Genomic DNA, 13925 nt, shown 5'->3' with positions numbered 1-13925 from the left:
GGCTGGATGTAAAGAAGAAAGGTTTCACCACGAGGGTGGCTCAGCATGGCCACACGTCCCCCCTCAGAAGTGATGGACCTTCTTCCTGAAGGTGTCTCAAATTCTCCTGGACATGGCCCCAGCTGGATGGCACAAGCCTCCAGAGGTCCCTCCCCGCCTCTGTTGTTCTGTTAAGTATTTCTAGCTGCAACACTAACCTTTCAGAAGAGGCTTCAAAATATTTAAACATTTGTTTCTGCCTATTAGCGATGCTTCTAACTCCGTAGGATGTCTGACAAATTCAGGCAGTGTGAACGCATTAAGATGCAATTCAAAGAGAAGGAAAAAATTCTAGACGCCTTCCTGCACTGCAGCCCCTAGCTCATAAGGAGAGCAGATTACAACTCCTACTCTACCTAAGGCCACTCATGCACAAACGTTTCTGTTCAAAGTCCTCTCTGAACAGATTCCAATCAGTTGCCGCTCTATGAAAGCATCCTACAAAGAAATTCTATTAAAAAGAGCAATTTATCCAATGATCCCATACATCATCATGAAAGGGGAAAAAAAGCACTGACAAATTTATTAAAAATACCTTACACAGATGTTTAAAAGCGAGATTTAGACTCCTACCCATTAATAAGTGGAGTAACAAAACTACTAAAACTACAATTCGGTAAGCATTTAAGCATAAATGTGTAGTCGGGGGTAAAGCATGGGAGAGTCCCTGCCCCTCGGCTCCCTCCCTGCTCCCCAGCAGCTGCAAGTGCAGCCAGAGCATTGCTAGCCCTCCTGAGAAACACACAACAGAAAAAAAAAAACAACCCACGGAGGAGGGCAAATTATAAGGACGCATTATTCAAACACAAAAGTGTCCTGATCCAGTCAAGCGTCTGAATGAAGATACGCCTGTGGCAGCGTATCTTCAGATGGGGCTGGAGGGTGACCTACCCCTTTCTCCCCTGCCAGGGTGCTGGCTGGAACGCCGGCTGCCCCACTGCCCAACCTGGGCTTTCAGCTTCCCACAGACACAGACCGTGGGCAACAACACTTTACTATATCAGTTTTCCTACCCAGTTACAGACCTTAACCGTGTTCTCACTGAAAAACTGTTCTATATTCGAAATTACAAGACAGATCTCCAGTAAATCGGAAAGAGATTTTAACAGATGAAACAACACTAAAACCCTGAGGCAGGGCAGATCTACTTCCCTACCGGCTGAATATTTTGTAGTTTTTCTCCTATCAATAATGCAAGAACATTTTTAACATTAAGAGGAACAAGTGAGAAAATACAAGTAATTTTGTTTTTTGTTACAAGATCTTCTGAAGTTTACTATCCTTCCTCTTCCTACCTCACAAATCATCTCCTCCCCATTACCATCCAGCACTGAAGTACTGTACCAAGTTTCTGACTTCGTTTGGGTTTTTTTTTTTCCCGTTTTGTTCTTTAAATACATACCGAACACCTCTCAATTATTGCTCCCACCTTCACAAATGCACATTCACGTATAGAACTTGCATTTGAAAGTGCGCTGAAAAACAGGACTATTAATCATCAATACCTGAAAAACTAACCTTGTATTTATTAGCCAACTGCAGAGGAGGTACAGTTGGGGAAAATAAGAGTCCAAATTCCATCTAAACACACAAGAAAAGAATGAGTCATGTGTTTATCTCCATGTAACAATGCTAACTTCCTTCTGTACAGCAAGAATGGTTTTATTTTCGTAGCTCAGTTAACATACATTAAAAGTAACTCAGAATGTTAATGGTGATAGCGCGAAGAGTCAGAGGAAGAAGATGCACAAGAAAAACTCATTCCTACCAATACTTTGATTGAAATAAAACCCTGTTAATCTAACAGACACACGAGTGCAAGGTGCAGACTAGTCTCTGTCCTCTCTGGGCTCAATTCTGTTGCATTGCGACCTCCGTTTCTATTTTCCTCCTGGTAAAAATCTTCACTGTGCTATGGAAGAGACAAAGGAAGTCTTCTGCTATCAATCACACTAAGAGTCACTTCCCCAGAAGAGGAACCAATTTCCATCACACGCCCCGACAGACCAAAGCTCTGCCTGCAATGCTGCGACTTGCAGAGTGACTCAAACTCAGGATGGAAACCTGGACCACAAATAAGTCGCTTATACTTTAAATATGCTCCTTGAAACAATCTTTCAGTTACATAAATTCAAGATCTGTCTTCTCAAAGGGCAGTAAATGGAAACAGTGGTTAGGGTTTGGAAGCATCTGCGCCAGGGCAGAGGGTTTGCACCGTAGGTGGGGTTTTCTAGTTCTGCTGCTGCATCCTACCAGCCAGGACTCTAGACAGCTGTATTTGACAGTAAAACCAGGATGGGGAATGAACAGTTAAACTCTGAGAGTACAAAATAATCTCTATCAACCTTCAAAAACCTTGGAGAACACATGACAAACAGTTACTGTCCACCCAAAAGACAAATTGGCGCAACATTAGAAAACTTGGGAAATGAATTTAACAACTCTTTTGAAAAGCAGCAAAGCAAAAGGAGGCACAGAGCTGGGCAGTCGTGTCCCATCATTTCTGTACCATCTAGCGTGACATCCATTTGGACATGCAAAATGCCACGCTTCCTTACCACTCACGACTGTCTTCATATTCTACGCTTACTACGAGGCCCAGAGCAGAGGCACAGAAGATGACAACAAGAAACAGAAATTGGAGAGTACAGGAACTGGATGAACAGGTGATTACAAATGTGCAAGGTAGAAAGACAAATTTGTCAACATTTGAACAGCAACCTCAGTCACTCTCGTTTGTTTTCTAAACCAAGGTCCTCTGAACACAAGGACTATAACAAGTCCCACAGTAAAAAGCACTTTTGAATAGTCAGAAATAAAAGTTTGAACTTGATGCTTGCAAACGAGCACCATGACAGAAACATCAGTAACATCCGATTTAATAAGCACCTTCTGTTTAACTGTGTAATCTTTAAAGATTACAACCTAAAGAATAAATTAGTGCTCTTGTAATGATTAAATTACAAGTAACATCCAAAGTTATTAACCACCTTTCCTTTCACTAATAGCTCTAATGTGCCCCATTTTCTTTATCCCTGTGGCTAAAATCCAGATTCAGCCTTACAATGACTATTTCAATGACAATTCTCTTAGGCTCTCTTCCCAATACCCAACCACCTCCTATTTAAATTCTGACATGAAATAGCTAAAATAATCTCTTTGATACTTAATATGCTAATACACAAGAATGACCTGACCATAAACCTGTACTGCAGAGAGTGGGAATTTTAACTCCAGTGGTAAGGTATTCAAGTGACTCTGATAACTATGATAAAATTCAACAATTGACGTATTACTGGTGACCTTCTGGAGAACAAATGAAAAGCACCACATTAATACAAATTCTCCTGTGGAGAAGATCAAGCTGGCAATCTGCCAGTTCATTACACCATCTAGCTCCACTCCAACATTAAATATTGCCTGCCTTTGTAATTGACTGAAATACACTGGAGCAATTGCAGGTAACCACTTTGGGCTATTAAAGTATTCCATTAAGACTTCTCCATTAGGCAGATATTTCAAACGAAGTTACATCAAAATAGGCTATGTTCAAAATATTTTAACTATGCAGACAATTGGGCAAGCATAATCCAGTTCCACAGAGCAGCAGACAGATCAGCCTAAGCACTCAAAAGCTCAGTGCCTGAATTTGCTTAAAGGGAAAAGAAACCCACCAAGTGTATTCAAGACTCTAGCATATGCTTAGTATTTTAACCTCCTAGTCATACATATTCTCACAAAATCACTTACTATTACCTTCTTCTAAAGCTGAGGAAACAGTAATGTTAAAATACGCAACTGTTCTTCAACTCAGATAAATCAAGGCATTAATTGAATACTACATTTCAAAACTAAGTACGGAACACGGGGAGAAAACAGAAAGCAAGACGTGATGCACATCGTATTTAAGGTTTCAAAAAGGCAGCAAACTGCAGCATTGCACTACAATGTGCGTAACATTCTGAAAACAAACAAAAAAATTAAAATCCTTTCATGGTACATATTCTACACAACTAAGCTTTTCTTCTCTTAAGATTGTAGTTCCTTAACAGCAAGGAAGCAAGTGAAATGGGGCACGAGAACAGGTTTGCTGCCTTGCATGCAGAAAAGACTGCCAGATACTTAAAACGCTGGAAAAGATTTAAACCTCTATGCCAGCCGTGAAAGTGAAACTAGCCCTTGAAGCAAAGACAAACATCTGTGTCTAAATGGGCTTTTTTAAGCAGTCCAGGTTTGGAGCCATCACCAGAGGCTGTAAGGCTTAGCCTAAGAAATTCGGGTCTCTTCTGAACAGTGCACGGGCAGGAGGTTGTGCATACACCTCCCGGCCATGCTGTTTGTACCAAGAAGGAAGCAATTAGACATGTACCATTGGTTGTTCACGCAACTTTTTTTTTGTTTGTTCATTAAAACAAACACATACTTTGGGGGGCAGGTAGGGAGAGGAACGCAGCTAGAGAGAGCGTGCAATGGTTCACACTTGAACCACATGCAATCAAAGAGGCTACGCTGACCTATATTCTCATTTAACTCCTGCAGTCAAGTGCACATCCTCTGCAGACTCTGGTGTATACGTGATAAGTTTTCAAAAAACAAGATTTTTTACATCTACTCACACAACCACCACCTCCCAGTCTACTCATGAGGCACAAGTAGTTCGTTTTCTAAATAATATCAACAATTAAAGTAACTACTGTATTTCAAAAACCAACTTCCAGTGCCAGCTTCCTCTGTAGTTGCAATCCAAATACATGCATGACTAGTGTCTTTTTAAATGGGAAAGAAACGAGGATTACACCTGTTAGTGACTGCATCTGTTAGGAATTCTCCAATATATATTGTACAGATTCACATTGTTTTATTAAGAGGAATCACAGGCTTCTTACATTCAGACAGGAGTTTCCCCAAAAAGTCCAAGTTATTTAAAAAGCTAATACTGATCCCAAATTACTACCTAAACTAACTGCAATATGCAAATTTTTTTAATTCCTGGCTTAAGCAGGATTTTCCATCTTGATACTTACTGATATTGACCTAATTCAAATTTGATTATGCTGAGCTGCAAACTTCCAGAGCAGACCCTGCATAAGAAAAAAAAAAAAAAAAAGAAAAGAAAAAAAAGAACCACAAAGCAGCACGGGGAAACTGTGAATGGGAGCCAGGAAGCCTCCCCCAGCTAGGCTACAAACTCTTTGAGAGGAGGTGTAATACTGCAGCCTCAAAAACAAACAAAAAAACCACAACCAACAAAAACCCCTACACACCTGTCCTTTAGACTGATAGTCAGGCATCAAACTGAACGCAAGCCGTGTCCAGTCACTCTCTGCAAGCTGAAGGAGCCTCACGCAAAGGCACCCTGACACCAAAATAGCCCCAGTTTTTTTAGGCATTCCTAGTCAAGAGCCACCAGCGAAAGACGAAGTATTCAAAACACCATTTTACCTCAATTCCCTTATTTTTTCTTTTCTATTTGCAATAAGGAATAGGAACACACAATCTTTCTAATTTTCCTTATTTAAGGGTTTACAAGCTGGCTATGTAAGCGCATGCATAAATATCGCTAAAACCCACATAGGAGAAGCAACAAAGGTCTTGATTTATGCTTAGGACAGCTCTAAACACCTCACAATCCCTTACAGATGTCTGCTGAAAGACCTGAATTACCAATTATAACTGCAGATAGAGAAGCAGAAACATAACTACACTTACCAAAGCTGTTCTTAAACGTGTCTCTCAGTATCTTTAAGGAAAAGAAAGGTTTAGGCTTCAACCTTAAGTAGTGCTTAACTACGCAAGCTTCTCAGGCCGTGGTTTGAAAACAAGATAATTATTTTCGTTTCTGTAATAGGATACCTTATTATTCAAATTACAGATTTGATTTTTAGAAACATCTTAGCATTTATAGCTAGATAACTTTCTTCAGCACTTTAGAAATTAGTATTTTGTACATATAGTTTAATAATTCATGCCACTGGAACTTCAGCCCTTTTCTGATTGGTATTTTAATTTTTTGTTTGTAAAAACTGTACAATGACAGTCTTTTCCATTAAGTAATATCTGCTCAGAATGTTTGAGAACCTGAGTGGTTAAAAACACATCAGCGCTAGCAACTCCTTCACAAATCTACTTTTATTACCACATCTTCACCATTAAAATAAATACATAAAGACATACAAGACCCACTGAATCATACCAGTTCTTCCAAGCCTCTTTAGTAGAGTCAGAGCTTTTAATTCTATACTTGTGGATTTCAGGGCTGTGAAAGATGACTACGACAGCATATTAATATACTCTTTACAGTAATCTAGTAATCTGCACATGTAAATTACTGAAAACACCCACCTCCACTGGAAAAAGGCATTCACAAATGCCTTCTGAAGAAGTGAAAACCACAGATTCCGATGAATTAGCTACCACAGAAGCATGCAACCCTAACTCACTATCAGAGAAACACTAGGCAGAGACACCTGGTTACCGCTCTTGCCTAGGGAGGTAAGTAAATAAATCTCACATCTACGCATTTGGGTAGCTTTGGGGTGAGATAAAACAGAAAATGCACTGTAACAGGGGCTACAGAGAGACTACAGATTAAGTCAAGTAAGGCAGACTTAGCCCACTGGCAATTCAAAGTTCAAGGCTGACTGCAACCCTTATTAGAGCTCCTGTTCTGGTAAATTATTCATTCTTTCTTAGTCCAAAGGAAAACTCTTCTGTGCGTACATTCAACAACATAGCTTGTCTGTGCCAGATTAGCACTCACTGAATTCAACGTAATAGTGCCACTCCTTCTCAGTGCTAAAATACATGGATAAGGTGATGTTAAGAGGGACAGGTTAAGGTCAGTGGTTGTCTCTGAAACCACCAGACAGATACAGAATTGGAGGAAACGCACAGAGCAGATCCAGGAAAACGTTGTCAGAAACAACTTGAAAACTCTCAAACAGGAAAGTGACAACTTGGTACGTGATGCTGATGGAAGGAGGTCTGGTCTGAGTACTCCCCACCTGCTGTAAAAGCATCACCAGCAGCTGCAGCAATCACTCCCTGCGCCTCAGCCTGTTTGCTGAGGGTGTTCAGATTTTACCCTTTCTCCAGGTGCATAGCCACCGAGTATATAAGGAAGCTGGCGGCATTACTGTTCAAGTAGAGTATCTTATTCTGAAGAGTATGCAAGCTTTGCCCTGATCTGTTCAGGCAAACTGCATCTGAAGTACCGTCAGCATAAACAAGAGCCATTTCACTTTGAAGGGATGGCAGAAAGAAGTCCAGGCACCTTGGCCCTCAGGTGAAGAAATCTATAATGACTTCAACTGAGGGAGAAAGTTGAAGAGAGCTCTCAACCACCAACAGCAGGAAGAGTAGAGATATTTACTGTTTACTCAAGCTCAGTATTTCATTTACAAGGTTGAAAAGGACAGGGCTGCAGAACTCACATAAGCAGACATTAAACTGGAACCTGTTAGTAAAATTGAGGGAGGGGGGGAAAAAAAAAAAACACAACACAAAGACCGCAACACAAAATCTCTTACTGAAACTGGAATGTGCTCAAATAGTACCTGGTGTTAGAGTTCAGTAATACACTGATGAAAATGGTCTTCCTTGTGAGGAGCAAGACATTTTTGTCCCAATACATTAGTATATCAAAGGCTGGGAAAAACTAGCATTCCAGATGTAAAGGGGTTTTGGAGTCTCCTCTGATGGCCTGACTGAAAAAAAACCAACAAACTTCATGTGGTTCAAGTACAAAACTATCATAACTAGGGGTTCACAACTAAGAGCAACAGGTAAGTAGAAGAAAAACACTTGGATCTTAGAAGTGGCTTTGGTTCCTACATGATTTGGTAGGTGGCACATGCTAGTCAGTGACGTGTGGTACCGTGACTGTCCTCTTTGGACACGGCAGAATGGCAGTCCCCAAAGACAGGACCTTCGATGTGCAGATCAAAACAAAACCGCTGGGAACAAACACCTGAGTTGCTAGGATAGATACTTCCCAAGAACACGGAGTCCCCCCAAAACACCTGCTTTTTCTTCCAAGTTAATAATCAGAAACTGTTGAAGCAGTTTTTGGCTGAACTGCCCCAGAAACTTTGCTTTAGGTTGACAACAAGAAGAGAAACATTAGCACAACTTTGGTTCCACCACAGCGTATAGCAGCCCTAGCCGCAGGCACTGCTATTATCGCTATTTGAAAGATAACTAGGTATTCCAAAATCTCATAATACCCAAATAAAATTTGGCAACAGCCTACCTTCTGAGGTTTTCAGCACTGATTTTCTCCCTTTCATGTCTTGTACACATTTGGTGGTGTCTTACTGTACTCATTTTAATCACGCCAATTCAGTGGCAGACTACAAATGAAAATGCAATAGAAACATTGCAGGCCCCGTAACAATAGTCAAAACAAAGATTTCCTATGGCAGCTGTCAAATTAATGACATCTCCAAAGCTATCTGAATACAGTATCTGGGCAGAAATCCAATTATGTCAATTCTGTCTGAATACCCCAAAAGAGTGTCCTACTGGGGTTAGAAATGGAAAATAATTTTAAGCGCAGATTAGCTACATAAGCAGTTCCACACTTGAAACCAGAACAAGGGAACAAAAACCTAAAGGCATGACATTTATCTGGACACAAGGGAGAGGGGAAAAAGAACTGTTAGACATCTGGCAAAAGGTCAAAGCCAATTACCTTGTCCAAATTTGCCCCCAAGATAATAGCTTCCAGGTTCACGTCTTCGAAATAAGATGTATTGACTCCAGTAATTAAAAAGATTTCTGCTTACCTCTACACCCTCCACTACTGCTTTGGTTTTTCCAAAACTTCTTTTTCACAACAAAATATTAACAGCAGTAGTAGAACCTGCCAACTTCCCACAAGGACAAACTAAATTTATCTAAAATCTACATAAAAGAAAATAATATTCTTCCTCACTTAAATATTAGGCAGCAACGACAAATGGTATTCAGGGCTTTGAATTCAAGAGTATGATTTCTTGCTGCTTTTGCTGCTTTTCTTAAACCATTGTAACCACTGATTTCCCTTTTGCCTTGGAAGTGTCTGTTACCACTTAATTATGTGGCAATTTCAGTTTGCTGAACCTTGCCACAGGATTCTATTTATTTGTGGTTTAAAAACAGACAATGATTAAGGTGGGGCGACAAATAGCCTTTTAGTTCAACAAAGAAAAGAAGGATTTTTTTTTTTCTTTCTTTGCAGGCATATTAAATTAACTGCTTTTGAAGCTACAGATAAATACAAATCTACATGTTTTTCAAATGAAACTATTCAAGAGACTGCTACTGAAGAAAAAACTGCACGTGCCAAATAACTAAAGCAATATATATTGGTAACTACATTCCAATGAGAAACCTTTATCTCTACTATGAATAGATAAATAAACCTTTAAATAAACATAAGTGAACGATGATGAAACATAGCAGACTCTGATTTAGACAAAGTTTCTAAGCCTGATCCATCCATACACTGGAGAGAACACTTTGAAAGGTAAGGACAGAACACACTGTGTACATATATTGTGAGTGCTTCTGCCATCAACACAACAATGAATTCAGGAGAGAGTAAAGCATTCATTATGAATGGGCCTATATTTAGGATTGCACATTCCAGGCTGTGCTTCTTGCAACAAGACTCACGCAGTCAGAGGCTGGGGGGTTGCTGCTGCCGGGCTGGTGTTGCTGTGCTGCTGAGCACAGTCATAGAATCATAGAATGGTTTGGGTTGGAAGGTACCCTAAAAATGATCTAGTTCCAACGCCCCGGGCAGGGACACCTCCCACCAGACCAGGCTGCTCAAAGCCCCATCCAGCCTGGCCTTGAACACTTCCAGGGATGGGGCAGCCACAAATTCCCTGGGCAACCTGTTCCAGTGTCTCACCACCCTCACAGGAAAGAACTCCTTCCTGATATCTGATCAGTAACCCACCACATTTCCCGATGTTATAGCAGCACTTTGAATATCAGGCAATAATTTTAAGTAAACATTAATAATATACTTTACTGTGAGTATTTTCTTACAATGAAAAATTACACAGTTTATTTAAAATAGCTCACAATTGAACCATGCAGTCAATGAGTCTCTCAGAAGCATTTTGGCAAAGCCTAGAAAAAATTTCTTCAGCTTCTTTTTTTTTTTCTTTTTAATTTTAAGAACATATTCAAGGAATCCATTTGTTGCCAGTTCTTTATTACAAGAGATTTCATTTTTGCATTTGCTCTCTAGAACACACCAAGCACAGTACCATGAATCCTCCTTTATGTCACACAGGCACTGCAAATCCAATTACTACTCTATTAGGTCTCATTTAAATCCCATACGGTGTGACAATAAACTGAACAAAATGAGTATCAGCACTTTTTTCAGCCATCTTTACAGTATGACATAGGTGGCAATCACAGCTTAATAAGATTTCATTTACAAGGAAGGTAGCTCTGAATTTTCTCTTTCTCTGACAGGCGTTTCAGGGAGATTTGGGAAGTGCCACTTTTTCCCACCCTTCCTTGAAGGAGCCAGTTGCCCATTGCTATTTCATGCTTCCCAAACACCTGAGCCTTCTGCTTGGGGCACAGAAGTTTGTCTTGGTGCTCAGTGCTTAACACACATGCAAACCCTACCGACCACCACCTAGCGAATTCAACGTTTACTCCAAAGGTGTCAAGGTTTCTTTTTTTAAGATTTCCTGGGTAAGGAACCCTTTGACACAGGGTAACATCAGGTGGGGAAAGCAGGGAGGGGAGAGCAAAACAAGACCTCACCAATCTGAAGGGTACTGAAAAGATGATGGCATTTTTAAGTAAGTTCTTATCCTATCTGGATGTAAAAAACTATCATTGCTAAATATTGCAAAGTAAATTTGCACAACTTGCAGAAGCTCTGAATACTTCATCACTTCAGTGCAGTTAATTTATGGATATACTATAATCATGTGCCCCTCTGCCTTCATTACAGTATTTCCCAAGCTTGTCTCACTACCCAGTGACTACTGTTTATAGACATCCAGGTCTGCCCTTTCTTTTGGGAATGCAAAAAACCCAAAGAAAACAATCAAAAAAAAATCCCTCATTTGTAGTAAGTAGTCACCACAGTCAAAGCTCTCTCTGAAGGATGCGGAAGAGCCCTGTTGAATAGCTGTTTCTTAATAGCTGACCTGACTAAATCATCTTCCTCGTGCAGGCTAGATATCAAAATGTCATGCTGACATTTAAACACATAATATCTTGTTAAAAAACAAAAGCCAGGAAAACATATTCTGTCCACTTTCAAACATATTCCCCGGACACTTTGTTGCTAGGACAGAAATGTTCAAAGTTTCACAAAAAGACTTTCAAATACTTCAGTCATTCCATTAAATAATTTTAGTTATTATTTTATCAAGTTTTGTCCTTTACATGCCTAACACCAATAGTCAGTAAAACCATGAGAAACAGGTAAGTTCCAGGTTAAGGGAGAGAGGATGCTGGTAGAAGAGAGGGAGAGTAATTAAATTTCAAGGTTTGTGCTCCAATTCTGCAATTAGAACAGGAAGATTTGGGCCATAGCTTTCTCTGTGTGGAGGAGATTATAAAGACAGTAACATTATTGATTTTCTTCCCTTTTTGCCAGTAAAGGAAACAAAAGGCGGAGGCATTTTTCCATGCATATTACTCAATCACACAGTCTTTTCTAATGTATTTCAATGTTTTCTATCTGAATGCTCTTTAAATTGCTGCCCCCCCCCCCTTCTGCTTTGCCTATCTTTTGCTCCAATTTAAGGCCCTCCCATTTATCTTCATCTTGTATCTAAAACTATGGGCAGGCCACATTAAGAACAACAAGAGCCAAAGACCACAGACCCTGAGTTAACTCTGTCTGCAACTCTGAGCAATATAACAGACCTTAAGGAAGATAAGCTTCACTTACAAAAACGTGAAGATGCCAGCTTGACCCAAATGTCTTTGTCTGAAAATGAAGCTAAGAGTATCATCTCTTCGTTCTTAAATCTAATAAAGAATTTAAAACACTAAATTGTACCTGCATACTTAAATTTTGAAAGCTCTGGTTTACTTTCAAGAAGGCAGAACAATCTCCCCTCTTTTCTGCATTATTTTGGTTATATTTCCTTTCATTGTATTTTACCATTCCTTTCAGCAGGCTGTGATAGCAAATACAGATCCTGTAACAAGAACTTATTCTCTTGGGAAGTTACACCTATTGCGCTGCAAAAGAGCACAAACAACCCACATGTTTCAGAACAGAAACCCTACTGACATGAAACCTAAGAGTAACAGTCTCAGAAACCCACTGTCGATTGCTAAAGCATACACACAATTTTTCAAAGAAAAATCAGCGATAACAACCTTCCATTTAAACCAGCGATATCACAGATGCCGTAAGTGCTTTCTTCTTACAAATATAAAGTAACAGTTGCCAGTAAAAACCAAGAATTTTCAAAGCTAGAGCCTAAATACAGACTATGAACATATCAAGTACTTAAATTATAGCTACTGTATTTTTAGAAGCACTAGGTACCTTAAGAAAGCAGTACAACAAGCTTCAAGTTCTTAGCACATTTGACATATGGTAGCAAAAAATCTATAAAAAAAAACCCTTAAAAAATCAGTCCAGGAACAGACATCCTGTGCAGACAGGATTCAAAATTCTGGTGATGGTCCAACAGTCAGAAATAAACATACCAGAGTGAAGCAATACCAAGGACAAAACGCACGATGCATCATCTAGTACTGGTTCTGCCCCCTTATGGGGTACACCATTAATTCATTCCTTTGCCAAAAACAATTCCTACCTTACGTTTTACTAACTTGTAGTAACTTTACATGTGAGAATCTATTTTTTCAACTAAAATCACCTTGCCCTTCCTGCTGTTGACATGCATTATGATCTCAAGAAGGGTCAATCAATATTTAGCATTTCAAAACATACATGGAACAAAGCCACTCAGACCTACTTATTTTTATTACAGAGTACTATCTCACTTGGTGAGACGCAAAGGAAACAGACAACAGGAAAAGAAAAAAAGCAACCCTTCAGAGTGCATACCCACAAAAATTCCCTAGCATGGGTTTCGGTGCCTATTATGGATCAGCAATGAAGTTTTGAAGAAGACAGTACTACATTTATAAACTGTAAAGTAAAATGTTACATGCTTTGCATAACTCGTGTCTCTGAGGCCAGTTTTAGCTTTGCCACCTAAAAAAGCTGGCCAGCTTCACCACAGAAACACGACTCCTCTTTTTCTACAGAGTACAGACTGATGGGAGCTTCAAATAGTCTCAGAACCAAACCCAAAGCTGTCAGAGAGAAAAAACACCTCCATTTGAATAAAGCTTCAGATTCTTGAAGGAAGGATCCCCTCAAAGGAGGGCAGTATTGTTTCTTCTTCCATCCTTTTAATATACCCACAGGCAAAAAATTTCTCATTCCTATCAATGCCCTCCCCAGAGCTGAGAGGCAGGAGGACTGCCTGGACCTGCTCCTTGAAGAAAAGTTACACTGGCAAGCAGAAGAGTAAGTAATCCCACATAAATGCCAGCTGTAAAAAGTTCTTGGCACACGCTACTCAGTCAAATTTATGATGTAAAATTTAAGAATGAGCCATCAGACTAATACACACACGTCCACAAACTGTGAAGGCATCTTGTGTTCCTACACAAAAGCTCTACTGAAAAATAGAATGAGAATGAGACTGTGGGGTCCTCAAAAATCAACCACAGGATTTCTGTAATTCTCAGCAGGGCAGGATTTCCCCCACAACTCAAAAGACTGACTCAGGCTAACTACCACCAAAAGTTATGAAACACTTCTTCACTAAAAAACCCAACCCAAAACAAAACACAAAAAAAACACCCCCACACATCTATGGTTTCAA

At 39.8% G+C, this 13925-nt stretch overlaps 1 protein-coding gene across 1 annotated transcript in view; it reads right to left on the bottom strand.

Annotated features, from left to right (window-relative positions):
* NCK2 (NCK adaptor protein 2) overlaps window positions 1-13925 on the bottom strand; it is an 88076-nt gene that overhangs the window by 56354 nt on the left and 17797 nt on the right. The window lies entirely within an intron of this gene.

This window comes from Larus michahellis, chromosome 1, assembly GCF_964199755.1.
Source record: "Larus michahellis chromosome 1, bLarMic1.1, whole genome shotgun sequence".
NCBI classification, from domain to species: domain Eukaryota; kingdom Metazoa; phylum Chordata; class Aves; order Charadriiformes; family Laridae; genus Larus; species Larus michahellis.
This window is presented reverse-complemented; position numbering and strand designations above follow the sequence as displayed.